Here is a 27,741-nt window from a genome sequence, read left to right as displayed (position 1 = left end):
TACCACTGTTCTTAAGCAGTCGCCTCCTGTTGTGCAAAAAACTTGTAAACGCAGCGATCAGTAGAAAACGTCTCCACACTGACTCGGAGCTCGTAACTGTTGCAGGTTAAACAAACAGTAAGCTGATAGTAGATGGTGATAGTAAAATAATTCAGCACTACGGCGGCTCTCAATTCCAACCATGAAATGTACCCTTTAAAATGAACCCTTTAAAATGAAAAGGTACACTCTATGTTAGTATTCAACAGCCGAAAACCGTTATCCCGCATCCGTTACTATAATCACAAGCTGCACTTCAAAAAATAAACAGCAGAGCCTGCAGAAACAAACCCATCATTCAAAGAGACCATAAGAAATGTAATTACTCTGCTCCCTTGTACGTGACTCACTAGGCAGCGCGCTCAGAGTTAAAACACCAAGACTCACCGTAAATCAATCAGAATGCCTGCATACGTTCATAGTAACGGGCGTACATCCAAGGAAATGGTAGACGGACTGCGAGTGAACAGAAATCGTCCAATCTTATATAGCTTGAAGGTTGCATACCTAGTCTAATTAGAGCACCCACCCAAATGTTAATCAGCTGATTCTAGGCTCACATCAGCTGTCATCAAGAAGCGTCTGTGCGTAGGCTCACTCACACATGGAAAGCAAGGTAAAAAGACTCTCAGTCAGTAGAAATATGAAGTGGCGAGGTCACATAACTAATCTGATTCAAGCGCCTGCCCGAAAATGTTTTTCAGTTAATACTTAACTCGTATCAGCTCTCATCAAACCATCTATAAATAAACTCACTCACACACGGTAGACAGGGCAAAGAGACTCAATAAATATACAAAGTCGCAAGGGAACCCAAAGCACACCAGTATTATGAATACAACTAAAAAAGTATAATTCTCAATTGAAATGGAATTATTCAGGGGTACCACTGGGTGAGTCACAGCACATGACCCTGGACAACGGGTCCCACCAATGTTAGTATGTATTAATCACTCATCCAAATGTGATGTATTTAAAGAACAAGATCTAACTGTTCATTAAGACCAGTTTGATGGCTATTGGTTAAGAATATTAGCCGCCAGGACAGCCACCATGTTGTGTGATTGACAGCCAGGCTGTGTGAATGGGGGAAAACTGCATAAAAAGCAGGTCGCTGGGATTGGAAAGGCAGAGTCGCCACTGGAACCAAAGAACCAACGAGGAGCCCCCTACAACGACTGAACCACCCGGTGAAGCACTGCTGTAGGTCCGAATCTTCAGACTCCATCGACAGAGAAGATCTACCAGGAATCGTCTTCCCCTGAGCTAGTGGGACCAACCAGTTCGCCCAAACTACAAAGCCAGGACTCCCTCCTTTGGTCTAATTTGCTGTACAGAGCTACATTGAACCAGATAGCCAGGAAGGTCGGACCCTGCTTGGGTTTTAAGGAGCGCATCTTTTATTTGTTGCTTTTGTGATGCTGGAAATGCATCAGAGGGACAGGGCCTCTGAATCCTTGTCCCTTACTGCTTTTTATCGTGTGTTCTGTCATGTTTTCTGCCCAGGAGTCCATGTGGGACTCCTGGCAGTGCAGCTCTCTCTTTTTGTTTGGTGAACAGACCCATGGGATACCCTTATGGCACCCATGGGTAGGGGTACAACCGTGTGCCCCTAGTGTATGTTTTTGGGCACCTGTGGGTGGCCCACAGAGCAGGGTATGGGCTGGTGGCAGCTCCATGCTGAATTTGACAGGTGCTCTGGGTGTCCTCCATTTTGGGATACCCAGGCCCTGCCATTGGAATCAGTTGATTCCTGATAGGAAACAAGATGGCCCCTGTGGCCTCCTGCTTTCTATTGCCTGTTACCTTGTTTTCCCAAAGTCCTGGGAAGCCCTGACTCTGTCCCTTCCCCCTGACTGGCTGTTGGGTGGAAGTTCCATATATGGTGTTGTTGTGAAGGCCCAGCTAGACTGACTGGAGCCTTCCCAGTGACTGTATGTTGTGGGTACCTCCTGTGGGTGGGACCTGGGTGAATGGAGTGTGTGACCAATATACACTCCTTGTTGTGGTTGTCTGGTTTCTGGCATGAGAGACAAAGACTGAGACAGCCCTGCCCGAAACTGGCCTGAATGCAGTGTGTAGTGTTGAATGGCTGGGTACTTGTCCCAATCCACATTCCTTGTTGTGAGTGTCTGAAAGGGAGGAGTGTGGCCTGAATGCACTGTGTGCCTGATTGGCTGACTGACTGCATGAATGCCCCTCTGTATGATTGGCTGCTGAGTGTATGCCAGCAGTGTGGATGAGAGACAGAATAGTATATCTGGGGACCTCTCACCACTGGTAATTGTTCAGGAACGTTCAGGAACGTTCAGAAGCGTTCAGAAGCTGAGTCTCCACTCAAGAGTAACTGGAATTGCTGATCCTCGACATCCAGCTGGAAGAAGAAGACTTGCTGTTGCATTTGCTTCGACAGATCTGAAGGTTGCCGAATTCGTCGAGGACTGACCCGAGAGAGGACCTGGTAAGGCGCCCTCTTCCCGTGCTCCGAGGGACCATCGAGCACCGCTCCATCTTCGCTAAAGCGCCCTGGAAGACAGACCCTCGAAAGGCTGCCGACCCGAGACGGGACCGCCGAGGAGATCGAAGTGAAGCACCCGGACATCGACGCCGTCGAAGTCCATTGCCGTCGGCCAGGGTTCGCAGGTTTGTGTAACCGCTGGAGGCCAGTCGAAGTTGTGTTGCCCAGCCGTGGGAACCACTTGACGCCGTGCCGCCGACGACCGGAGCCGTCCGCTCCTTGCCTAAGAACATTTGAATCGAAGGACTCCCTCGTCCGCACCGTCGACCGCTTTATCCTGCCGGAGAAAGTCGAGGACGACCAACGCGCCGAGGAGAAACCTGCCGGTGGGTTTCCCGCCACCCGAAGACCACAAAGACTCGAACGACTTGACGCCCTTGCTGGGCCTCCGTCTCCACAATCTTTGCGGTCCAGAACTATTGTCACCGAGGTGCCCCGCACGCCTCTGCCTTGCAGGACGCCGACGCTCCGACGCCGACGAGCACCGCTCGGACGAAGCTGCCGCCTCATCGACGCCGTTCTACCCTGTTTGTCGACGGACGTTCGACGCCCCGTGTCTCCCGCTTGAAAGGGAAGGCATTCAAGAAGGGCCGTCGATTCCCCGCCGCCGAACGCCGAGTTCCTCGACGCCTCTCGATGATCCGTGACTCCCGCTTGAAAGGGGGTCGCTCAAGAAGGATCTGTCGACGCCTCTTCGAAGAACTCGACTCCACCAGGTACATTGGGGGGGTAAAAACATTATAGGAGGGAATAAGACTTGCAGAACAATATATGGACTGGGCTTGTGCTATATCTTTATTTTACAGGTTGCCCAGGTGGGGGGATCTCCACACAGAACTGTGTCTAGTGGTAGGGCCAGTATTCTGCCTATTGTTCAACCACCTTATTTTCTCTCTTCTCTCTATTGCTGGTTTCACTCTATTGATCTGTGTGACATGATTACAGTATTGTTGATGCACTTTTCATGAGATCTAATACAAAGGGTGGTACCACTTTAGAACTGTATATATTTGCCATTGTTGATTTTCCTAAGTACAAAGTGAGTTATTATGATAAGTGTACATAACCTTGAATATTGATTATATAAAGACTGTGTTATAACCAATACAGTGTGTGGACATTCCTTTGTGGGGGCTTGGGGACTACACTGTACTTAAGAACCAGCCTGCATCACCTCCTGAGAAGCTAGGCCTTGATTGCTCGTCCATTGCTACCGTAATAGAGAATCTTGGCTGGGGTCTTCTGTGCCTCTCTTCTACCATATAGAGAGCAGAAGTACAGACACCCCCTACCGGTCTTTACAGCTTTGCTCTGCTGCTGGTTTCTTCCCTGGGCAGTGCAGGACCCTCCAGTCTTCCTACTTCATGTCAGTCTGACAGTCACTTCAGGAACCGTGAGCCTGCAGGACCTGCCAGAAACATCTGCCTCAGCTACAGCTTCTTCTCCATTAAAAGGTACTGTGCAAATCCGGTTGTTCGTTTCGTCCAGCCGCGGTGAAGGTGTGTGAAACATTGCTCCAATCCGAGGGCTTGTCCTTCTCTACTCTTTAAACTAACTTTTCTGCCGACCAACTTCGTCCAGCACTCTTGGCAAAGACTTAACCGCGAACTACCCAGAACTGTGTGATCTTAAGCAAAAGCCCTTTGTCCTATTGACTTTGGCCCTAAGCCTTTTTGATTTGATTCCATCACTGTAGTTCCTCTTTCTTGATTGCCCTGCTTACTTACCTGTTGGTGCTGCTCAATTTGTATCTAACTTTGTCTTTCCCTCCCATTTTAAATTGTTGGAGTGCCATTTTGCTCACACTTCATTTTTGAACTTAACTTGTCCAGAATCTATTGGGAGTGGTGTGGTGTATTAAGAGTGTGATTTTTCAACTGCTTTACTTTAGTGAGATGTTATACAACTGATGTGTAAATAAATGTATATTCTTTTACTCAGAAACCTTGAGTCAGTGTTTGTTTGAATCATAGTAATTGCTGTCCTTTGTGTAACTATGTCTACTGCTCACTTGCTCTTGAGATAAGTCTGGCTGTTCAGCCTTCGCTACCACTTTACAGTGTAGTACAGGCTTGTACCAAAGGTGAACTTGTACTGTTACTTGTAGTCTTAATTGGGTGTGGTGTTCCCAAAGGGTACTGCATATAATTCTGCCTAACACCTTCTTCTCCATCTGGATAGTCCTGCGTGTACCGTTGTGGTGACGTACGCAGAATCAGAGTAAATTGTCACACAGCATCCCTTGGATGCTCGAAGAGCCTCGATTAAAGTTCTGCCGCCTGTGCGGAATAATGCCTTGGCAATCATTTCACGATGAATGTTTCATACTCCCCATCCTCCATTCTCACTACAGCTGCCCCTACATTTTTTTTGCCGGTCTCCTGATCTATGGATGCTGATCCATCGACGATGAACACTTCCCCCCTCCTCTAGGGAATACTCTTTTGCCTTTGGTATGTCATCTCATTCGCCCTTGTATGTGGCACAGTCATGCTCTTGCATGGACTCAACAGTGCATGGTTCTGTAAGGAATGTGGCTGGATTTACTGTCTTGCATCTCACCACATGGATATGGATATTTGAACTGGACAGAATGATTTCATGAGTTGATGCTCTCTGTCTGATCAGAGTCGATTTCGATTGTTCCAATATTGCAAAATGGGAGTGCTTAACGTATAGAGTCACGGAGCACCCCATGACAATGGTTAAGCTTTTTTCAGTGGCGAAAGCTGCAGCTGTGAGCACCTGTTCGCAAGCGAACTGACCTTGCATGACCAAGTGAAGTGTACCAACTTAATAGGCCAGTGTTTTGTGTCCCATAGAGCTTTTCTGTGTTAATACTGCGGCCATGAGGGTACCATTTGAATGTGAGAACAAATCAAATTATTGGGCATAATCTGGGGTTGCTAGTACTGGAGCTGTTGAGATCAGCTTCTTTAGGTCATTGTTACCTGTTATCATTTCTGCTGTCCATTTAACGGGTGTTCTTCCTTGAACCCTTTCAGGATTGGCCTGGTGTATGCTGTGTAGTCTAAAATCCAAGCCCTGCAGTAATTGCAGAGCCCCAAAAACTTCTGCATCTCCTTCACTGTGTTCGGTTTGGCAGTGGCATGCACTGTTGCTGCTCTGTCTGGAATTATTCTCTTACCATCTTTGGAAATGAACTGGCCCAAGTACAGGACCTCTGCCAAACAGTACTGGAGTTGTTTCCTTTCTACCGTGTAGCCTTTTTGCGCTACCAGTTTCGGTAAAGTAATGGAGTCCCTTCGACAGGTCTGCTCACAATTGCTGCAGACCAGTAGGTCATCTACGTACTGTATGATCGTGCTGGGTACCAGCATGTTACCATGATCTTCATGCAGTATTCTATTGAAGATGCTGGGGCTTTCACAGTACCCCTGGGGTAAGCGACAGTGCTCGCATCACTTTCCTCCCAGCGTAAATGCTGTACGGTACTGTGATTCTGGATCGAGGGGCACTGAGAAAAATGTGTTTTTCGGATACACCATGGTAAAGTGGGTGGCCTGTTTCGGGATGCTCCACAGGATGGAGGCAGGGTTAGGAACAAGGGGAAATTATTTCTGTACAATATCGTTAAGCGGGCAAAGGTCCTGGATCATCCTCCAACTCCCCCGTTGCTTTCTTGATCGGATAAATAGCGGTATTGCTTGGTGACATGGAGGGGCCAATAATTCCCTGCTGTAAGATGGCCCATAATGTTTATTGTATCCCTTCCTCTGCTTCCCTGGACAGGGAGTATTGTTTTACTCTTGGTAGGACAGCACCTGGCTTAAGCTTTATTTTTACAGGGGTAATTTCTTTTAGCATTCCCACATCATGCGGGTTGGTTGTCCACAGATGGGGCGGGACCTGCTGCAGATCTGTTTCACAAAAAGATTGGGAGCCACTGACAATAGCCATGAGAGGGCTCGGTATGTTCCTATACTGCAACATGATGTCACAAGGGATGCAAATCTCTAGCACTATTTCCCCATCGTTTTATTTTTTAAAAAACTCAATTTTATTTTTCTGCTGACAGTTACAATGCATTAACAGCAGTAATTAAATGGTGCAGAACATTACATGTAATAGTACAACAGGCAATTATTTCGAGAACATGATGAGGTTTATGGATTAACACAGGGAACACTGGTTACTCCGCTTCTTCAGGATCTTGGGTATCAGAGTTTAGGTACCGCCTGAGGGGGCCCCAGATGTCTTTAGGTCGGCTCGAAGGTGTGATACTTCTTGCGTAGCTGTCCTAGCATTCGTATGTTTCGATCAGGTCACAAAACCATGCTTGAATTGTGGGGGCATCTTTCGCCTTCCAGTGCCTGAGGATATTGCGTTTGGCCACTGCAGTTGCAACTGAGAAAAGCCTTTGTGTCTTGGTTGGGGCTTTGCTAATATCCCCCAGGAGGTATTTCAGGCGTGTAGCAGGTATTTGGACCTCGAGGATGGTGCTGAGGTTGGAGGCCACTTCTTCCCAGAATTGTCTTGTAGGTGGGCACTCCCAGTACATTTGGAAGGAGTTGGCCTCAGGGAGTCTGCATTTGAGTCACAAAGGTTGTGTGGAACGGTCAATCTTGGTGATTTTCCCAGGGGTAATGTGCAAATGGTTTAGTATTTTGTATTGGACTAGCCTTAAATTGGTGTTTAGCGATATGGATTTGGTATATTGGCAGTATCTGGGCCATTGTGCTTCTTCAATTACTGTTTCCAAATCCCTTTCCCATTTGGATTTCATTGTGGTTTGGGAGGGGGTGTGGGATTGGACCGTGCTATATATCTTCGAGATGGTACCTTTGAACCCGTCCTGGTCCATTTTGTCGAGTATTAACGGGTGGGGTGGCGGCTCCGTGGGGAACGATGACCTTTTGGGTTTTAGTGCTGCCTTTAGGCGGTGGTATTGTAGGGTTACTGTGAGCCCAGCCCGAATCTTCTTTGTGCTACTTCTGAATCTAAGAATTAGCCCACAGCAAGTGAAGGGCACGCTGCTGTTTTCGCTGTGGAGTGGATGAATCTGCTGAGGATTTCTTTTCGTTGCATTCCGTATCAAACACGGTAAAGACTGCTCATTACTGCCCCTACACCTTTAAGGAACTGAACTCTGCCCCACCAGGAAGCTCAGTATTTAGGCAACAGCAAATCGCCTTTGCGGCGTTAAGCCCACAGCAAGTGAAGGGCACGCTGCTGTTTTCGCTGTCTGCCTGGACGCCGGCGCCGGAGGAAGATAAACACACTTTTTTTTTATAAACACCCAGGCTTACTCCTAGAGGCGGTCCGAAATCCAAACACCCAGGCTTACTCCTAGAGGCGGTCCGAAATCCACCTGAAGAGGCTCAGTCGTCATCGTGCTGATCTGCACACGTGCTGTACGCCCTCCCGCTGCTGATACTGATGAGTGCTAGATGCGAATGCACTGGTTCCAACTCACGACTACAAGACACAAAGCGCAAAGGTACGTGTGAAACATCACTGCAGAAACGCAGAGACTGCCCCTCTGCCCCTCTGTGATCACCAACACTGGCTGAACTGCTGGTATTTAGCAATCCCCAATTCCTCCCACCTGCTAAATAGTTTTAAAAAAAAAAAATGCAGCAACTTATCCCGAAGCGGAGAAAACAGACAGGCATAGACTGAGGATCTACCCGATACACTGCCCTTTAACAGCAACAATTTAAATGTGTAAGCACAGCAATGAAGAATACGGCCACACAGTACGACAACACTTTAGGGTTCGCTGAGCGTCTGCCAGTCGTTGTTGTATCACCATCTACCAAGTTGCTTTGAAGCTAATGTGCAATTTGCACCCCACAAATCAATAAAGAGACTGCAGGCTTACCTGGCCTTGATCCTTTGCAGGTTAGGTACCAACGAGCTGACCAGCTCCGCCTCAAACAAAGAAATACGCCAGTGCATCAGTGAAGACTGCGGGCCCGTCTGGCCTTTGATCCACAGCACCCCTAACGGCGCACACTACTACATGTGGACAATCCCCAACCCAACCAGTCAAGAAACACACCTGCACAATGGTGGAGACTGCGGGCCCCCTGGCCTTTGATCCACCGCACTCCAAGCGGGACCTACTACAAGTGAGTGCTAGCACTGATTTAGACTGCTAAGATCTACGCCTGCATATTGGTGGAGACTGCGGGCCTTTTGGCATTTGATCCACCATTTGCCCAGCAGCATCAACAACTAATGCGAAACCCAGCATCTGTAGATTTGACCACCCAGCATGCAGGCTCCCTGGTGGAGACTATGATCTGCACTGTCACTCTAATAAAATTAGGAGCATCCAATACAGCATCTCGACTAACAACAAACTCGAAAATGACCCCACCACAAACAAGACTCCAGACAAAGAACACAGGGACTCCAAATATCAAGAACAAAGGCCCAAAGAAGCTAGGCATAAACAGTGAAGTAGAAAGCGACCATCTTACAACAGACAATGGCAAAACTCAAAAGGAAGGGGGAAACATAGACATGAAACAAAGTGAACCACAAAAATCATGTGGTAACGAGTGAGAAAAGGACCCATCAAAGGAATGCAATGACAACAGCGCACGATATATGGTAGAGAAAACCCTCCCTTTACCTGCATCGCCAGAAAAAACGACAGCGTTCCAAATCATCGAAAAACTAAGGATGAGGAACAGTACTTAGTAAATACAGAGGAAAGAAGTGACAGAAAAGAGACGAGAGAGGAAATTGCGACAGATCATAAGAAAACTGGGAATAACACTACTCCCAGAACAACTGACGAACAAAATAAGCCAATGAAAAAAAGAAATGCGGCCGAAATGGGCACAAAAAGCGATAGACATGAAAGCGAAACAAATATCACAATAAATAAACTGAAGCATGAAAAAGAAATATGGAAATACCAGATAGCACACGAGGATGAAGAAAAGGAACTAACCCAGCAGCAGAAAGCCAAAAAGGCAAGAAGAAAATGGCAATCACTCTACGAGAGTAGAAGACAATCTCAAGTGCCATCAAATAAATTGGATCAACAAGCAAACCCCAAGGCAGCGCGTCTATCGCTAGACATAGCTGAAATAGAAAACCTCATGAAAAGCCATGAAAAAAGGAAAGAGGTATTTGGCAACAAACAACCCCCTAATACAACAGACGCAAAATACATCAATGCCCAAGATACACAAGAAAGCAGAAAACTAATTGAGAGAGAACACAAAGAAAAACAGAAAAGGTCAAACAAAGGCAATCCTTTTTCAGATGAATCAGCTAAAAAAAGCAATATGTCATTTTATCCAGATGAATCATCAACGCCAAACATATGTGGATGTGAGAAGGGACATAATCAAGAAATGGCATCAATACCAACATCGATGCTCGATCTCCAAAACATGCTAATCACGACAACATCACAATCTCTCATTCCATATATGAAATTGCAAGAAGCTCTAACCGAAACAATAAAAGATCAAGCCACCTTATTAGCATTAATACACTCAAAACAAACTTATCAAGATGCACATATGAAGAAACTGAAGGAACATCTCGACACAGAAGCAACCGCCAGCCATCTATGGCAATCAAGACTGATTGATATTGCAATGAGCGAACGCGCTGAAAAATCAGATCTAACGCATGCGCTGATGATGACTGAAAGAAACTACCAGAGAAACCAGCCCAAGATAGATATGACAAAAGGAAAAATAAACAATCAGTCGAGCAACAAAGACCAAAAGGGACTGAGAATGATGCTGCCAAAGAAGTGGAACAGGCTGCACAAAAAACAATACACAACACCCCAGTGGACAATTTAATTGATCTAACTGAACCTTTGAATCCACCGGTGATTCCGACCAAAATTATTTTAGAAAAAACAGAAAATTATGACATCTTTAGCAAAGGAAATAAAATGAAGGCCGAAGAAGAGAAACAAAAAAATGGCACCAATGGGAAAAACAAAAGAAAAACGGGTTCACAAGCATTTCTGAGAAATTTAAAAATTCCAGAAAAAACCCAAAAATAAAGTGCAGAAGGCAAAAATGCCCTTAATCTCCGCAAAGGGCGAAAATAAGGAGAAAATAGAACCCCCAAGATGTGAAGGAGATTCAGAAGAAAGATTAATGGAAGAACTGCTGGAGAAGTCAGTACATGAAGATGAAATTATTGATCTATCAGAAGAGGCACAAATTCAAATGAGCCAAGCCTCCATGATTACCTTAGATCATTACGAGGAAATCCATTTGCAGGATTCCACTGGATATGATTTTTCACTCGAAGACATTTCAAATGAAGAAACACAAGATACAATATACACTCAAGAAGACTCTGAAGAAGAATACAGACCAGGTGAAAGGAACGAAAAGTCCTATAGAAAAAGCAGATCCAAGGAACATGAAACCTTGACTGAGAAAAATAGAAAGAAAAAGGAACAGCGAAAACAACTAGAAGCAAAAACAAAACCACAACTGCCGATTTTCATTGACCCACTTGAAAAAGTAAAAAGACAGCAATACAAGATAAAACTGCAAAGAATAATGAAGCAAAACGATAACTTGATACTGAATCGAACAAATGTACTAAGACTGCTAGATGCGATTCCAGATATGAAAGAAATAACGACTAAAGATATTAACATCATAGAATTCTTGGACGAAGTAACAACAGATCAAGTCTGGATTGAATTTAGCAACAAAGAAGCGCTAACAAGGATGACTGAAAATATGATGATTTTAAAACAGCTGGGATTCAGCCTAGCGTTTCCAGACCGGGGAAAACAAGGAATAGAGAACAAAGATCGAAGTCCGACATTCAAGAAATGACGCAACAGAAAAACAAAGATTGCAACAATGGAAATGAAATCCAAAATACACCCAAGGAGATGGCGCATACATCAAGAGAGACAGAGGGCAGAAGACTAGAGACAGAAGCACAGCGGCTGGAACCGACAGAGAAAGAAATACAGAGAAAGTGGCAGGAATCGCGGAGTAAACAAGGAATATGGAGACAACTTCAAGATTCAGACTTAAGAGAACAGGACTACTACACCAACCAAAGATAACAATTAAAGAATGTGAAGAAGACATCACTCTCAATATGCTCCTGAACACCCGCGGCCATAGCCATCTTTTTAGAGAAACAGGCCAAATTCTACACGGCGGCGACATTGTTTGCATACAGGAATCCTGGCTAACAGACCAACCTATATGTGATGGATACATTGTACTGATGAACCCTGCGATCAAAAAGGAAAAAGGGCCGGTCTTCGGCTGGACTCTTGACTATGATAAAGTGCATAGCAAACATAGAAATAATTGAGTCGGAAAACCTCACTCCCTGGGTCCAAGCAACTACGCTTAAATTAAGGAATACAGAAGCTGGGACCAATTCCAACAAAGACGTTGAGAAAGAACACATATGGTGCATTCTCAACGTATATTGGAACCCTATCGCAATAAAAGAAGACACCTTCATAGACAATGTGTTCACAACAATTGACCAAGCCAAAATCAAACACCCAGACTCAGAATGTATTATCTGTGGCGACTTAAACATACATTTATACAATAAAGAAGGTAACGAACTAAACGATTTTGCGCTAGAAAATCTTGCGAGAAAATGGAACAAAGAGTTAGCAAATAGACAAGTGCTCAGATCAGACTGCAGGGATACTACAGGAAGCCGAATGAATGAAACCTGGGCAAACGGTAACAAAACTGCAATAATAGACTATATTTACATCTGCAAAGGACTACATGAAGAGACAAAGTTTTCTACCAACCTCAAAAACCCAAACAGTGACCACTACATATTGAAAAGAGTTCTGAATACCGTGGCCATGAAGGAAGCCACCTGTTCCCTACCTGGTATGGAGATCAACGAAGGAATGAACAGACTAAGGATCAGCCAGCACAGTGGGGAAGCTACCAAGCACAATGTCCAAGTCAAATCTGGAGGACAAACAAAAACTGAATTATGCGTGGCTCCTACTCCCATACAGGAAAGAGACCAAAAGAACCCAAAAAACTATGCAGAGACATCAACATGCGTACGATCACAAAGTAGTACAAAAGAAGAAAGATCTGAGACACGCAATAAATGCACTAAAGAAAGAGAACTCACGAGATTTGGTAAAAAAAGTGAAGTGGGCCAAGCAGCAACACAGTAACTGGATGAAAAACAACAAAGCAATGATACTGCAAGACGATGCTGAAAGCATGCAACATGCCACAAGAAACCAGAACACAAGGCAGCTATGGTCACTGCTGAATGCAAAGCCAGAGACACAAGACGCCATGACAGCAAATGTCCCGGAGGCAAGCTGGACAAAATACTTCATGGATCTATATGGTGAAAAGACACAGCGGAAGGAGAACGAAAAGTGCACAAAGATTCCTTCATGTCACCTCGAGTGGGATCTAGATGACATCACTGACGCAATAAAGAGCTTGAATGCGTCAAGAGCACCAGGGCCTGATGGACTCACCAACATGATCATCAAACAAAATCTGGAGCCCTGGGGCCTAATATGCAACAGCATTTTTGACCTTATACAGAAAACGAAAAACATACCAGAAACGTGGCAGCAATCCACAATAATCCCTAAGTGGGAAAACTGAAGAGCCGAGCAACTACCGCCCACTGGCCTTACTGGACCCGTTAGGGAAAGTATTTGCGAAAATCATATTAAGGAACTTGAACAACTGGGCTACTAAGGAAAAAAAATACGCCAGAAGGCAGACAGGATTTATAAAAAACATAGAAACGAACATCAACATTTTCATTCTGAACTTGCTAAAACATCAAGCAATACAATCAAAGACGCAAATCTATGCAGGATTCATAGACCTCAAACTAGCATTCGATTCAGTCAATAGAGACCTCCTTTGGAAGAAACTGAGAGATTGGGATTGTCCTAGTAACATCCTGGAACCGATCATGCTATTGTACCAGAATACCACCATAAGGATAAGAATGTCCAAAGAAGGCATACTATCTTTTTTTTTTTTTTTTTTTTTTTTATTTGTATATGGTTTATTAAACCTTTACAAAAGAAAACACAAACACACAAAATACACAATATAGATACACAGTTACAGATTTAGCATATTGGCAGGGCTATAAGAGTATTTAAAAGTATTTCAAAGCACAAAAATCGGAGACTCATCCTAAAATCATCAAAAAGTTGCAAGAGCAAACACAGTAACACCAAATTACCCTAGATCCTTAACCCATATCCTAAGACAGCATGGTAACAAACAAGCATATCTATTCCAGGTGGAGGTTACGAATAAAACTCGATAGGGCCAAACCCTCTCTACTTGTTCCAATACACAAGCAACGTTGCCATACTAGGTCAATCGAGAGACCTAGAAATTGTAATTTCAAGACATTCAGGCAAGAGTCTCTCAGGACATTAAGATGAGTGCAAAACAGAATAAGGTGTTTAGCCGTTTCAGGAACTAAGTAACAAAATCTACAGAGACTGTTAGCTGGTGTAATCAGTTTCCACCTCAACTTAGTATCCCGAGTAGGTAGAATATTCCACCGCAGTCTGAGTAGTGTTTGTCTATGATCCCGATTTGGAAAAATCTTAAGAATTGGAGAGAGAGTTCCTCTTTTTTTGTGCTCATGAGCCAAGTGAGACATAGAAGCATATGTATGAAAAGCATCCACAGTCCGGCACCAATCAAAATCCCACAGCTTCATTTTAGTTTTAGTCGGGTTAGTGATTAGTTGCTCTAAGTCTGAACTGATATTGGCCAGAATATCTTCACAGAGCATAGCAAATTTATGTAGGAAACCAGATCGATAAATGTTATTGCCAACCAGTTCGTATAGCGTGTTGGCGGTAGGGGCCTTTAGTTTAGCATAGAGCAAAAGCTTCCTCCACTCGACTCGTGCAGTCAAAGAAATATAGCCTAGCTCGAAACGAATCGCAGCAAGGGGTACTGCATTTGGGATGAGTAAAACCCGTCTCCATATGTCCCCTTCAATACCCTCCAATTTGGCGATGGTTAACCGAGTGCCGAACTCTAGGCCATATATCAATTTCGGTGCGATTTTCCCCTCAAAAAAGAGTAAAGCAGGTCTAATGGAGATTCGGCCATATTTACGGTCAATTTTATGGACCTGACTGGCCAGAACCTTGGCTTTATTCAAGAGAAGAAGGTTTTGCCCTTTTGAACCTCTTCTTGCTCCCAGGTGATAGCCCAGGTAAGTAAGGCAAGTGGAACTGGTTACAGTCACATCACTTAACTTCCAGAGATTTGTTTTCTTCTTAATAATCCCTTTAGAAAAGGCAAGAATTTTGGTTTTCGCCGGATTAATATACAGGCCATTAAGTTGAGCATAATTGGCGAATAGATCCAGCAAACGCTGTAACCCCACCTTAGTTAGATCGAATAGAACAAAATCATCAGCGTAGGCCAGCCAAATAAGCTTCAAAGTGCCAATACTCGGCGCTAATAGCCCCTCTTTCAAAAGGTGCTCTGCTGCATCTGAGACATATTGATTAAACACCCAAGGGGCTAGCACACAGCCCTGTCTAACCCCACGATGAGTACGGACAGCATCTGACATATCCCCCTTTTTATTTAACCGGATTCGAATAGTAGAATTATTATAAACCCCCTCCATTAGGCTAATTAAGCCCCTTGGCAGACCCCAGGCATAGAGTTTTTGCCAAAGCCTATTTCGGTCAACACAGTCAAAGGCTGCCGAGAGGTCCACTGAGGCCATAAAAGTGGGTCCCCTAGTTGAGCTCCAGGCAGTCTCCTGAATACATTTAACTACCAGAAGGCATACTATCAGACACGATAAAAACAACGAAAGGCCTGAAACAGGGATGCCCTTTCGCTACCACGCTATTTCACCTTTATACAGCTGATTTAGAAGAATGCATATACACACCCCGGATCAATCCACCAAAATTGAATGGCACAATACTGACATGCATTATGTATGCAGACGACATCGTCGTACTCGCAAAAACACTGCAGCGATTGCAAATAGCACTAGAAAATATACAGACATACATGATCAAAAACCAACTCGAAATAAATGTAAAGAAAACTAAAATCATGACACTGAAGAAGCAAAGACGTAAGAAAGGGCCTGCCAACAACTTCCAGATTGGAAAAGAAAAAATCGAGGAAGTAGCCAGAGTCAAGTACCTTGGAATATGGCTGAATCAATCGGCTGTCGAGACAGACACGACACTGCTCCTCAAAGATAAAGCACTGGCACTAGCGCGGCAAGCAAAGGTGCTACACGCAAAATATGGAACATTTTCCTTAATACCAGTGATAACTTTCTATAAGCAGAAAGTGACGGCTATACTCACATAATGCTCAGAAGCTCTGCTAAACATAGAAAACAACATATGGCAACAGATAGAAGGACAGTTCTAGAGGAAAGTTTTAAACTTGCCAACATCATTTCCCATGCCACGCTTACGAGCCGAATTAGCGCTACAGTCACTACAATCTCTTGTCATCTGGAAACAAATGGATCTGTACAGAAAGATCATGAGTGAAAACTATGCTCCGCCGCTAGAAATCTTCCAAAAAACAACAAACGGGATGAATGCTCAACCACTTGAAATGTGGAAAAAATGTATCAAAGCAAAATGTGAAGCTGAAGGTATATCGAGAGACCAGCTCATAAATAGACCTCATAGGGCAAAAAAGAGACTGATAGAAAATGACTGGATAAAGACAAACGAGATCAAGTCTACATACACATTGGATGTTCTGTGTACCCTAGATATCAGACCAATCAACAAATTAACAGAATACCTCAAGTGCTTCCCGTCAGCGAAAATCAGAGACACTTTTATGCGAATGAGATTGAACATCCTTCACACACGAGAAATTATGGCTGCCAGGAAAATAATATCTGCGCAAGAAAAATTCTGCAGGTTCTGTGGAGACAGAGCAATAATAGAAACCTTGCACCACATAATAATGATATGCCCCGCTCTAAGCGAGAAAAGAGACTTAGCTGTACGATGGTTTATACAAAACCACACATCGCTCTCGCAAGAAGACCGATGGGCATGAATTCTAGCTGAAAAAGAAAAAAAATGGATACATGCGGTTGTCTCATACTGGAACATCATGGAGTATGCTCAAATGGGCTAAGAAATAAGAAAGAAAGAAAATAACCTTTAAAGGGCAACAGCACTGGACACAATGCCCGAACTCTAAAAAAAAAAAAAAAAACTAAGGAAAGGAAGAGAGAGAACAATGAAAAACAGACAAAATGAAAGGTTTGAAAGACAAACCACAACATTTTATTAAAAAAAAAAGAATCTAAGAATTTCCTGTCGGGGAACAGGTCCCCCAGTTTCAGGACTTTTTCGGGGTCCCATTTCTTTCGCATCGTGGTGTCTAGTGTGGGAGTAATGCCCGGGTAGTGACACATTGGGGAGGGGGCCCAGTACGGGTATGTGGAACCCACTCTGTGATATAATGCAGCCCATGCCCGTGTAGTGCAGGCCACCGGATCTAGACCGCCCAACCTTCCGTGCTTCATGGCAAATATCATAAAGCGTATGTCGATGGGGGGAATGGCTTGTTTCTCCAATTGTGTGTGGGCATATGCTTCAGTGCCCTGAAACCAATATTTGGCATAGTGGCATTGCGCTGCGTGGTAGTATATGGTAAAGTTTGGTGCAGCCAGTCCCCCTGTATCACATTTTTTGCTTAATTTGGCCCAGCTCTGACTGACCGTATCCCTGCCCCATACAAATTGGATGCCATTCTTTGCAGTTTCTGAAAAAACGCTTTGCCCGGCCATGTAGGGATATTACTAAATAGGTAAAGTAACTTAGGGACCACTACCATCTTAAGGAGGGCAATGCGGCCATATAGTAAAATGAGGAGTTTGTTCCATAGCGTCAGTTTGGTCTGTAGTTGTGAAATGAAGGGGCCATAGTTGATATTATAGAGCGCATCTCTATTGGTAGCTATGATTATACCAAGGTAGCAAGCTGAGTTTGGCGACCAGCGGAGTTGTGCCGTGGCCACCGATCTCGTGGCGCTCAATGTCAGAGGGATTATCTCTGATTTAGCTTAATTGATTTTATAGCTCGAGAATTTAGCAAACTCTGTAATGTCCTGCATGACTGGTAATAGATTGGTTTCTGGATTCATTAGGTATAGTAAGGTGTTATCTGTGTAGAGCAAGACGAGCTGGGGGGGTCCACGGATCTGAATGCCCCGGTTCAAGTCTTATGACGTAGGTGAACCGCCATCCCTTCTATCATGAGGGCAAAACTTAGGGGGCAATGGGGACATCCTTGACATGTGCCTCTATGTAGGGTGAAGGCTGGGGACAGGGTATGACTCGTCCTAATTTTAGCTTTGGGATCTTTGTATAATAGCCGGATAAAGCTCTGGAAGTACAGGCCAAACCCCATACGGTTCAGTATAGCAAACATATATCCCCAAGACACTGAGTCAAACGCTTTTTCAGCATCGAGCGTAACCGCCACTGGATCAGTGTCAGGGTCAAGCTGCACTATGATCGCGAAGAGTCTCCGCAGATTTAAGGATGTGGATCTAGTAGGTATGAACCCAGATTGGTCAGGATGTATCAGTTTGTTCATATGGGGGATAAGCCTGTTTGCTATGACCTTAGCGTATATTTTGGTGTTTGTATTGATTAACGAGAGGGGGCGATACGATTGGGGATCTTGTAGGGGTTTGTGTGGTTTGAGTAGGATGGTTATGGTGGCTTCCCTCATGGATTCCGGGAGTGTGCCGGACGATAGGGCTTCTTCCCATAGCTCTAGTAATTTGGAGGACAGCTAATCTGAGTAACATTTGTAAAAGTCTACTGGAAGGCCGTCCGGGCCTGGGGCTTTGCCCGGTGTTAGATCTTTAATTGCCTGACCGATTTCCTCGATTGTAAAGGGGGTATCAAGTAATTCTCTGTCCCTCTGTTCTAGCCTGGGAAGTGGAATGGAGGACATGTAATGGTCTAGATCTTGTGCCGTTACTTGGTCATTGTTCTTATATAGCTCGGAGTAGAAGTCTATGAAGACTTTGTTGATCTTGTCTGGCTTTGTGTGGACTGACCCGTCTGCCCCATTGATGAACGTAATTGCTTTCAATCCCTGTTCCGACTTCATCAGGTTCGCCAGCATCCTACCGGCTTCGTTGCCCTCCCCGTATTGTCTGGCACTGATTGGCTGAGTAATGTATTTTATTTCTCGTTCTGCCAAGACTCTGAATCTCTCCAGCTGTTCCTGCATTGGCTTAAGGGTCTTGTTGCCTGGCGCTTGTGCATGTGCATTTTCCAACGAACAGAGGGTGGTTTCTGTTTGGTCTAGGTCATACCTGATGGTCTTTAATGTGCCCAGGTTTTGGATAGGAGGTGCCCTCTTGTCCAGACCATGATTCCCAGATCGTGGCGAGCGAGGCCACTGTGCCCTCGTTGAGGTCAAAGAATTTGTTGATCTCTACTCTCAGTGGTTCTATAATTGTTTTCGTCTCGTAGAATGGACGGCGGCATCCACCATATGCTTTGTATTTTTTCTGTGGCACCCATGTTTATTTCCACCTGCACCGGTGAATGGTCCGATAATGTGTGTGGCAGGATGGAGCATCTGCTCACCTGTCGGATGAGTTCTAGTGAGAGTAGCCAAAAGTCTATCCATGAGCTGGAGGAGTGCACGGTTGAATGGAATGTGAATTCCTTCGATGCCGGGTGTAGTTCTCTCCACACGTCAACAGTGGTATCTCAGACATCCCCTGCAGTATTGTCTTGGCAGCTTTGGAGTGGGCTATAGGGGGTCTAGATGATCTGTCTTTATGGAGGTCAAGGATTGTCTTGTAACCACCTCCCCATTTAATCCTGGCATCACCTTGGGGTGATATTTGTGACATTACATGCAGGTAAAATTCCAGGGTTTCGATGTTTGGGCCATATGTATTCACTAGGATTACTTCTTGGTTCTGTAGTGTGCCCCGTTGATCACAAATCTCCCTTCAGTGTCTATTGCCGATTTTGTGAGTTGGAAGCCGGTTTGGCGGTGTATGATGGTTAGCACCCCTCTGGAGTGCGAGGAATATTCTGTGCCGATTCTCAGGGAGCCCCAGTCTCTGGCAACGGATTCCACGACCCTAGTCGTTGCATGTGTCTCTTGCAGGTATAGGATATCCATCCTATGTTGTCTGGCATAAACCAGTATTTTCCTGGCCTTAATAGGATTTGTCAGACCTCTTACATTGCATGATAGGAGGTTCACTCTATTCGTTGGTCCTGTTGATGCCATGTGTAAGTGAAAGGTATCATGGTAATGTGCCTATTGTCGAACTTGTGTGTGTCGATCTTGATCCAGCCGTCAGCCTTTTCCATTTGAACAGTCTGATTCAGTGGGTGGCTGTCTGCGGCCACTACTGGAAAACCTTAGAACTTGCTGCTTGTGTGAGACATAAATGATACCTGTAGCGGAGTGGGTGGGAGTAGGTGCATCGCCAATCTGTTGTGGTGCGGGGCTTTAACTGGTGTTTGAGTGATAGGACCGGCACCTCGGCTTTAGTTCCTCATCCATTATTCAGGGCTTCAGGGATGTGTTGTTCGATATAGGACATGGACTCGCCTGGTGTTTCGAAAAAGTGGGCTCTACCCACATGTTGTAGATGAAGTTTTGCAGGAAACAGCATTGTATACTGTATTTTCCTTCCCCGTAGAGTTTTTTTGACTTGATCAAATGTTCGTCTGGCTGCCTGGACCTCATTGGAAAAATCCCGGTATATATGTATTCGGTTGGAGTCATTGGACAGGGAGCCTTTCTCACGTGCTAGTCAAAGGATCAGATCTCGATTGCGGTATTTGAGCAGGTGAGCTATTATCGTGCGTGGGGAGCCCCTGGTTTGGGAGTTTGGGCAAGTTATCTGTGGACCCTCTCCACTAAAAATTGTTGCGAGAACTGGGCTTCCAGAAACAGTGAGCAGAGGCCTTCCTTAAGAAACTGCTCCATTGGTACATTCATGGTTCTTTCTGCCATCCCTACTACCCTAATATTATTACGACAGGACCTGGATTCGAGATCCTCACACTTATCCCGGATTGTCTTTAGTTTTTTTGGATCTCCTCGATTGCTTTGCCATGTGTGGTCGATGTATCCTCCAGGTTACTCACCCTTTCCTCTGTCTCTGAGACCCTGGCATTCACTTTTTGTATGTCGGACCTGATGGAGGTTATGGTGCTTGGATTTTGTCCAATTTGTTGTTGACAGCCGCGAAACCAGTCTGCAGCGCAGTCAGGTATGGCTCCATGTTTGGTTCAGTGTGTGGTTGGGTGGTACCTGAGGGGAGCGTGGCTGGAGCCCTGGGATACGTCCATGCCATTCGCACTGGTGAATGCGTCCATCAAACCTCCCTTTTTGCTTCTGGTGCCCCTTGTCATGCTAGCGTTGAATGGGCAACGTACTTCCCGTGGTTCGGGGGTGTGTTTGCACTCGAGTGTTACTTGTTATGGCAGGTATGGTAGGCCTGATTCTTAGGTGCAGAATTGAGGGCCAGTGGCAGCTGCCTGGTTCTTAACGGGGTATTCGGTTCCTCTAGTTCTCTTCGTTATGTACTTGCCTCAGTGGATACACTTAGGTGCTGGTACTTGGCCTGTGTCTACCTGGGCTTAGAATCCCCTAGGCATGAATCCAGACTGACGTGGCCCAGGGCTGCCTCCCTGTGTGCCTTGGTTTGGAGGATGCTGACCCAAGTCTAGTATGTTGGTGTCTCTGCTGAACGCTGTGTGAGAGCTAGGTGTCTGCTTGTCAGATTGAACAGTTAGTTTAACTTTGCTGGCCCCTGCAACTCGCGAGTAACCTGCTTGGGGCAGTTATCTATTTAGCGCGTTGGCTGCCCAGGTGCTATTCTCCTTTGCAGTAGTAAGGGGTTTCTGGGACTCTCTGTCTCTGTATTCAGGAGCGCGACTCTGGCGAGGATATCAAGCCCCCAGGAGGTGCACACAGAGCGGCCTGGTCAATACAGACGTGAGGTACGGTACCCTTTACTGCCCTTATATGCCTGGGCTGGAGGTTTGCTTTACACCCGATGGGTGTCCGGATGCTGTGGGGTGGCGCGGGGTGCCGGGTGCCCCGTGGAGCAGACGGTTGCTGATTCACCCGCAGCAGAGAGATTGATACTAGGGGAGGATGCAGCTCCGGGCGGTCCCCCCCGTGGTTATGATGGTGACTTTGGACAGCACAGCAGAGGGTCGCAGCAGCACACAGTGTACGGACGCCCCACCCATTCTTCAGCCAGGTCACGTACCTTCACCAGTGGGGTCTTGATCTCGGTGTCTCCTCTCCTTCCTCTGCTCTGCAGGTCACTGACCGGGCAGGCTTGCTGGGTTTGTCTCTGGTCCACTACATTGTCGGCCAACCACGGCACCTCGCACTGCCAGTCGCCGGGGGGGCCGGGGCGAGCTCCGAGGAGCGGGCTGTTATTGGCGTGCGGAGCACACCCAGTATTATCTGCTACTTGCTGCAACTCGGCTCTGCCGCAGGCACCCGTGGGCGAGGCTTTCTGCTGGTTTCTGCCGTCTGTGGCCGGGCTGGCGCTGCTCACCTCACGTCTAGCCGAGTCCGCTCCCGGTGTGTCGGGGCCTCAAACGCACTGGTCGGACCACCCATGTTTTCTTCTCCTTTGGGGTTGCACAGTCTGCCTCAACCTCGCCACCTCTGAGCCCCGGGTTGCTGCCGGGAGGATCTTTGCAACTCGATCCATGCCCAACCAGGCATCTGCTCACAACGGCTTCCCACACCACCCTCAGCCAGCCGTCTGATGTGATCTTCAGGGTATGGGCAGTTTTGGCGCGTGAAACGCGGCCAGGGTTTTCAGCTGTCCACAATGACCTAGGTCACCACGGGTGCTAGAGGGCTCGGTTTGCTCCCAAATTTTCACTGAAGGTGCATGATCGGGTACCGTTCATACCTCTGTGTTTACTCTCACTAGTGTGAGCACCACTCCGCAGGATAGCAGTAGCAGGATTTTATGAGTTACAGAGCGCTCACATCAAGCGGCCATCTTTACTGGTGCACAACAGCGCCCCCTACTATTTCCCCATCATTGTTATCCTCCTCAAACAATTCTTCATCGGTCAGTTCTTGCAATGGTATATTGGGGGTCAATACATAACACAGTGCGCCACACGCACCCATGGATATCAGTTCCCAGCACCACAATTCTTTTTGCAGACACTTGCAGACACTTGCAACCCCTCCAAATATAGAGACAGAATGGTGCCAGCTACCACTTCGGGTGTTGTTACGGGCGGAAATTAAAATCTGCAGGTACTCTCCATTCGAAGGGATTGTGTCCTCCGACATATTCCTTATCTTTGATATATCATCTCCCAGCTTGCTGGCCTCGGAATTTTTTTTTCAGTAGAGGGCGCTGCGCGTCGACGTCCCTCGAGCCGATGTCCCTCGACGGCCTCTGTATCGGCGCCAACGTCATCACGCGTATAAATAGACCTGAGCAGCGTCCGTTGCTCACTTCCGTTTTTCCGCGGTTCGTGGGGCCTCGGAATATCATTGCTCAGTTCTTCAGTCAAATATATCATTATTCCTCGTGAATACCGACTCGTACTCGATGGCTTCCTCACCTGAACCGACGACTCTACGGTCCGGCTTCAAAAAAGTGTCAAGACTGTGGAAAGAAAATGTCGTTGACGGATCCTCACAGGATCTGTTTATGGTGCCTGGGAATCGAGCACCATTGTTCGTAGTGCGAGGACTGCATGTCCATGACGGCGAAAGCCTTGAAGGAGCGTAAGGGGAAGCTCGAGAGAGGTAAGGCAGTTAAAACTTCTTCGAAAGTTTCCTCGGCGGAGTCGAGACATTCGTCTCCTCGCCATCACAAAAGACATTCTCGTTCTAGTTCTCGAAGCAGTTCCCATCACTCTTCGAGATCTAAGCATTCAAAAAAGAGACGTCGAAGATCCCCTTCCTCGTCTTCGTCTTCTTCCGTTTCCCCAAAAAGGGTCTCCTGCCCAACAAAACATAACTCTCAGGCTGAGTGGGAGGAATTCAGGAAAAAGATGCTAAGCGTCTTAGAGAAAGCGGCCTCGACCCTCTCGAAGACTGCTGAGGGTGATACCCTGGGGGAAAGACCCGAAAAATCAAAAAGCCGCGAGTCGCAGCACCCGGCGAAAGAAGCCACTGGAGAGCGTCACAAACCCTCGAGTAAAGGCAAAGTTGCGTCTTCGACGCCGACATTGAAGATCCCTTCGACACATAGATCGGTGTCGTCGACGCCGTTATCGAAGGATTCTTCGACGCACAGGTCAGTCGAGTCGACGCCGTCTTCGACGCCGACGTCGACGCCGAGAAAGGATAAACCCACGGCCACCTCACAGCCAGTGGCCATACCCAGTGTCTCGAGCACGAGAATGCCGTCGACAACCTCGAGTAGAATCCCGATACTCTCGAGTTCATCGAGGCCTCTACCACCTTTCTCAACGCCTTTTTCGGTGGCTTCGATGGCTTTGAAGCCTTTAACGTCCGCGTCGATGACGTCGACGTTTTCTCAGCCAATCATGACGAATTTGGCTCCTTCTGCTCTGGAAATGGGATTTTTACCATTTTCAAGACCTGATCACTCCCAGAGTCTTATCTTCTATTTATGAAGAAGGGGAGGATTTGGATCAGGAAAGACCTTTTGAGTTGCAGGGACCTGCGACTCCTGCACCAGAGGAATTTACCTCTGAGGAAGGTAGGTTTAAAGACCTCCACGAATCCCTACAGGAAGCAAGTGGGTTGGACACTTCCCCAGAAGTGGAATTTGCCACACCAGACCCAAGGGAACATGCTGAAACCCCTTATAGAACCTTGATGGCAAGGATAATAGAGTTTATGGGGTGGTCCACACCCTCACCTGCTTTTCAGCAAGACGACCTCACAGACATCTTGGTCAAAGGTCCACAGGAGGATCCTGTGGTGCCATTTCATGCGGCATTACAAAGGAGAATATTGGCAAACTGGGAAACACCTGAGGTAATCCCAGCGGTAAACAAACAATTATTAGCTAAATATAGGGTGTCTTCTGCTGACCCTGAATATTTATCCAAACACCCAACTCCGGAGAGTCTGGTTGTTCAGGCAGCTACTTCAGCAGGTAGTAAATCGGCTTACCCTACTGTTCCACAGGATAGGGATGATAAGAGATATGACTCTATGGCCAAAAAAGTATTTTCCGCACGTAGCATGGCGTTGAAATCCATCAATGCTACTTGTACGCTCGCTAGGTTCAGCCACACACTTTGGGAGTGTGCTTCATCAGCGGCTGACTGCCTCCCGGAGGGAGAAGAAAGGGAAGCGTTCCTAAACATCATCAAGGATGGTAAAGACACTATGTGCGAATCCCTTCAAACTGTCATCGATTCTGTTGACAGCATCAGCAGGGCCATGGCGGCAAGTAAAACAACCCGGAGATTTGCTTGGTTGTGAAAGTCTGGTTTTGCTCCAGATGTGCAAAGCAGACTCTTGAATATGACCTTTGACGGCTCTTCTTTGTTTGGTAAGAAGGCGGATGACAGTTTAGAAAAACTACAAACATCTAAGGCAGCAGCAAAATCCCTAGGAGCTGCAATCCGTCAGACACCATATCGCCCCTCAGGAACCTCTTGGAGAGGTAAGTCCTTTCGCTTCTATTCCGCATTCGGAAACGGCAGAGAACAGCTGGTTCAAAGGGGTCAGAAAAAATTCACCTGAGGTGGACGAGGTAAAAACACAAAAGCCGCAGCAGCAGCAGGTGCCTCTTTACCCTCGGCATCTGCATCAGCCGCCTCCAAACCGCTCTGAGGACTCTCTTCACAAAACACCAGTAGGGGGCAGGTTAACTCAACATCTGACGGAATGGCAGGCTATTACGTCAGATGCTTGGGCATTGGAGACAGTTGCCCAAGGTTACTGCCTGCCTTTTCTACGCATCCCTCAGAGTCATCCACCAGGGAACAGCTCTCTGAAAGTTCCAGATCCGCTCCTCTTGCAGGAAATTGTAGACCTGCTAGAGAAAGGTGCCATAGAACCGGTACCTGTAGCAGAGAGGAACAAGGGCTGGTACTCCCCCTACATTCTCATACCGAAGAAAGACGGAGGACTGAGACCTATCTTGGACTTACGAGAATTGAACATGTTCCTCAGGAAGGACAAGTTCAAGATGGTAACTCTCTCTCAGATCCTTCAGGCCCTCCAGCTCCAGGACTGGCTGCTATCTCTCGACCTCCAGGATGCTTATTTCCATGTGCCTATCCATCTCAAACACAGAAAATACCTGAGGTTCGCAATTGGCGGCTCTCATTATCAATTTCGAGTTCTGCTTTTTGGGCTGACCTCCGCCCGAGGGTCTTCACCAAGCTAATGTTGGTAGTGGCTGCAAGTCTAAGGAGGGAAGGGATCCACGTCTACCCCTACCTGGACGATTGGCTGATCAGAGCTGTATCTTCGGAACAAGCTCAGATCCAGCTAGATTATGTCTGCCACTTCCTTCACAAACAGGGCTTCTCCCTCAATTTAAACAAGTCACAGATGATACCATCACAGAGACTCCAGTTCATTGGAGCGGTCCTGGACACTTCCCTGGGAAAAGCCTCGCCACCAGAGATAAGGGCTCAAGATATTCTGCAGATGGTCACCAAGTTTCAAAATGCCCAACGTCTCCCAGCCTTCGACTTTTTGAGGTTGCTAGGCCTCATGGCATCCTGCATCTTCCTTGTGCCAGAGGCTCGCCTGAGAATGAGATCTCTTCAGTGGGCACTGAGAACTCAGTGGTCGCAATTCTCAGGGAGAATGACAGACCTCCTTCAGATTCCGGACAAGGTGGCTCGAGACCTTCAGTGGTGGGCCTGCCAGAAAAACATCTTGAAGGGGGAACTGTTTTGGCAACCATGGCCAGAGATAACAGTAGTCACAGATGCCTCACTCACGGGGTGGGGAGCCCATACCAACGACTTGACCATCAGCGGTCGTTGGTCTCCTTCGGAGGCCAGACTACATATCAACCTGTTAGAGCTGAGAGCAATCAGAGTAGCGCTGAAAGCATTTCTGCCATCTGTACAGGGGAAAAATGTCCTGATAATGACGGACAACACAGTGGCCATGCACTACCTCAACTAAAGAGGAGGCGTACGATCACTGCCACTGTGCAGAGAGGCAATGCAGCTCTGGTTTTGGGCAATTCAAGAAGGAATCTCTCTATCAGCAGTTCACCTAGCCCGAGAGAAGAACTTGACGGTGGACGTTTTGAGCAGGCAGGGCACAGTCTCCCATGAGTGGGAACTAGCTCAGGAAGTCCTTCAGGAGATCTTTGCCCTTTGGGGAACCCCTCAAGTGGATCTGTTTGCCACCAGTACCAACAGAAAGTGCAATCTGTTTTGTTCAAGGGAAGTTCCCCCGAGAGGAGCTCTAGGGGACGCGTTCGTAGTGGACTGGGAGTTTCCACTCCGGTACGCGTTTCCACCAGTCCCTGTCATTCCTCAAACGATCAGGAGGTTGAGAAGATTCCGGAGAACCATGATCCTAATTGCCCCAGACTGGGCCAGGAGAAGGTGGTACCCGGACCTTCTGGACATGTCCATCTGCCCTCCAATTTGTCTTCCACTCAAGGAGAATCTTCTCTCACAGAAGGGAGGTCAGGTTCTCCATCCAGACATCAGAACCCTCAACCTTCACGCCTGGTTTCTGAAAGGTTGAGATACAAGGATTGGGACCTCCCTGATGACGTCATGGAAGTGTTGCTTTCGGCCAGAAGGCCAGCAACAAAGTCTTTATACTGCTGCCGTTGGAACAAATTCTGCAGCTGGTGTAGAGAAGAGAATATCGGCCCCTTTTCATGTGGTACACCAACGGTGTTATCCTTTCTACTCTACTTGGCAAATTCAGGCCTTCAAGTTGGCACTATCAGGGGTTTCTCGCAGCGCTATCGATCTTCAAGCGCACTGCAGAGAAGCCTTCGTATTTCAAATTACCCTTAGTAATACAATTTCTAAAGGGATGTCATGATGCCTACCCTTGGGCATCCGGATCGAATCCATCAGCCCCGGGACCAGGCATCCAGATACTCATTAAAACCCCAACAGCCCCGGCTGGGGGCTGTTTGGATTCAGTCCTGGCGCCTTAGGCGCCAGGCTCATCATAGAAATCAGTCCTGGCGCTATAGGCGCCAGGCTCATAGACTTTATTTACC

Source organism: Ambystoma mexicanum, chromosome 13, assembly GCF_040938575.1.
Source record: "Ambystoma mexicanum isolate Mex_15411 chromosome 13, UKY_AmexF1_1, whole genome shotgun sequence".
NCBI lineage: Eukaryota > Metazoa > Chordata > Amphibia > Caudata > Ambystomatidae > Ambystoma > Ambystoma mexicanum.
This window is presented reverse-complemented; position numbering follows the sequence as displayed.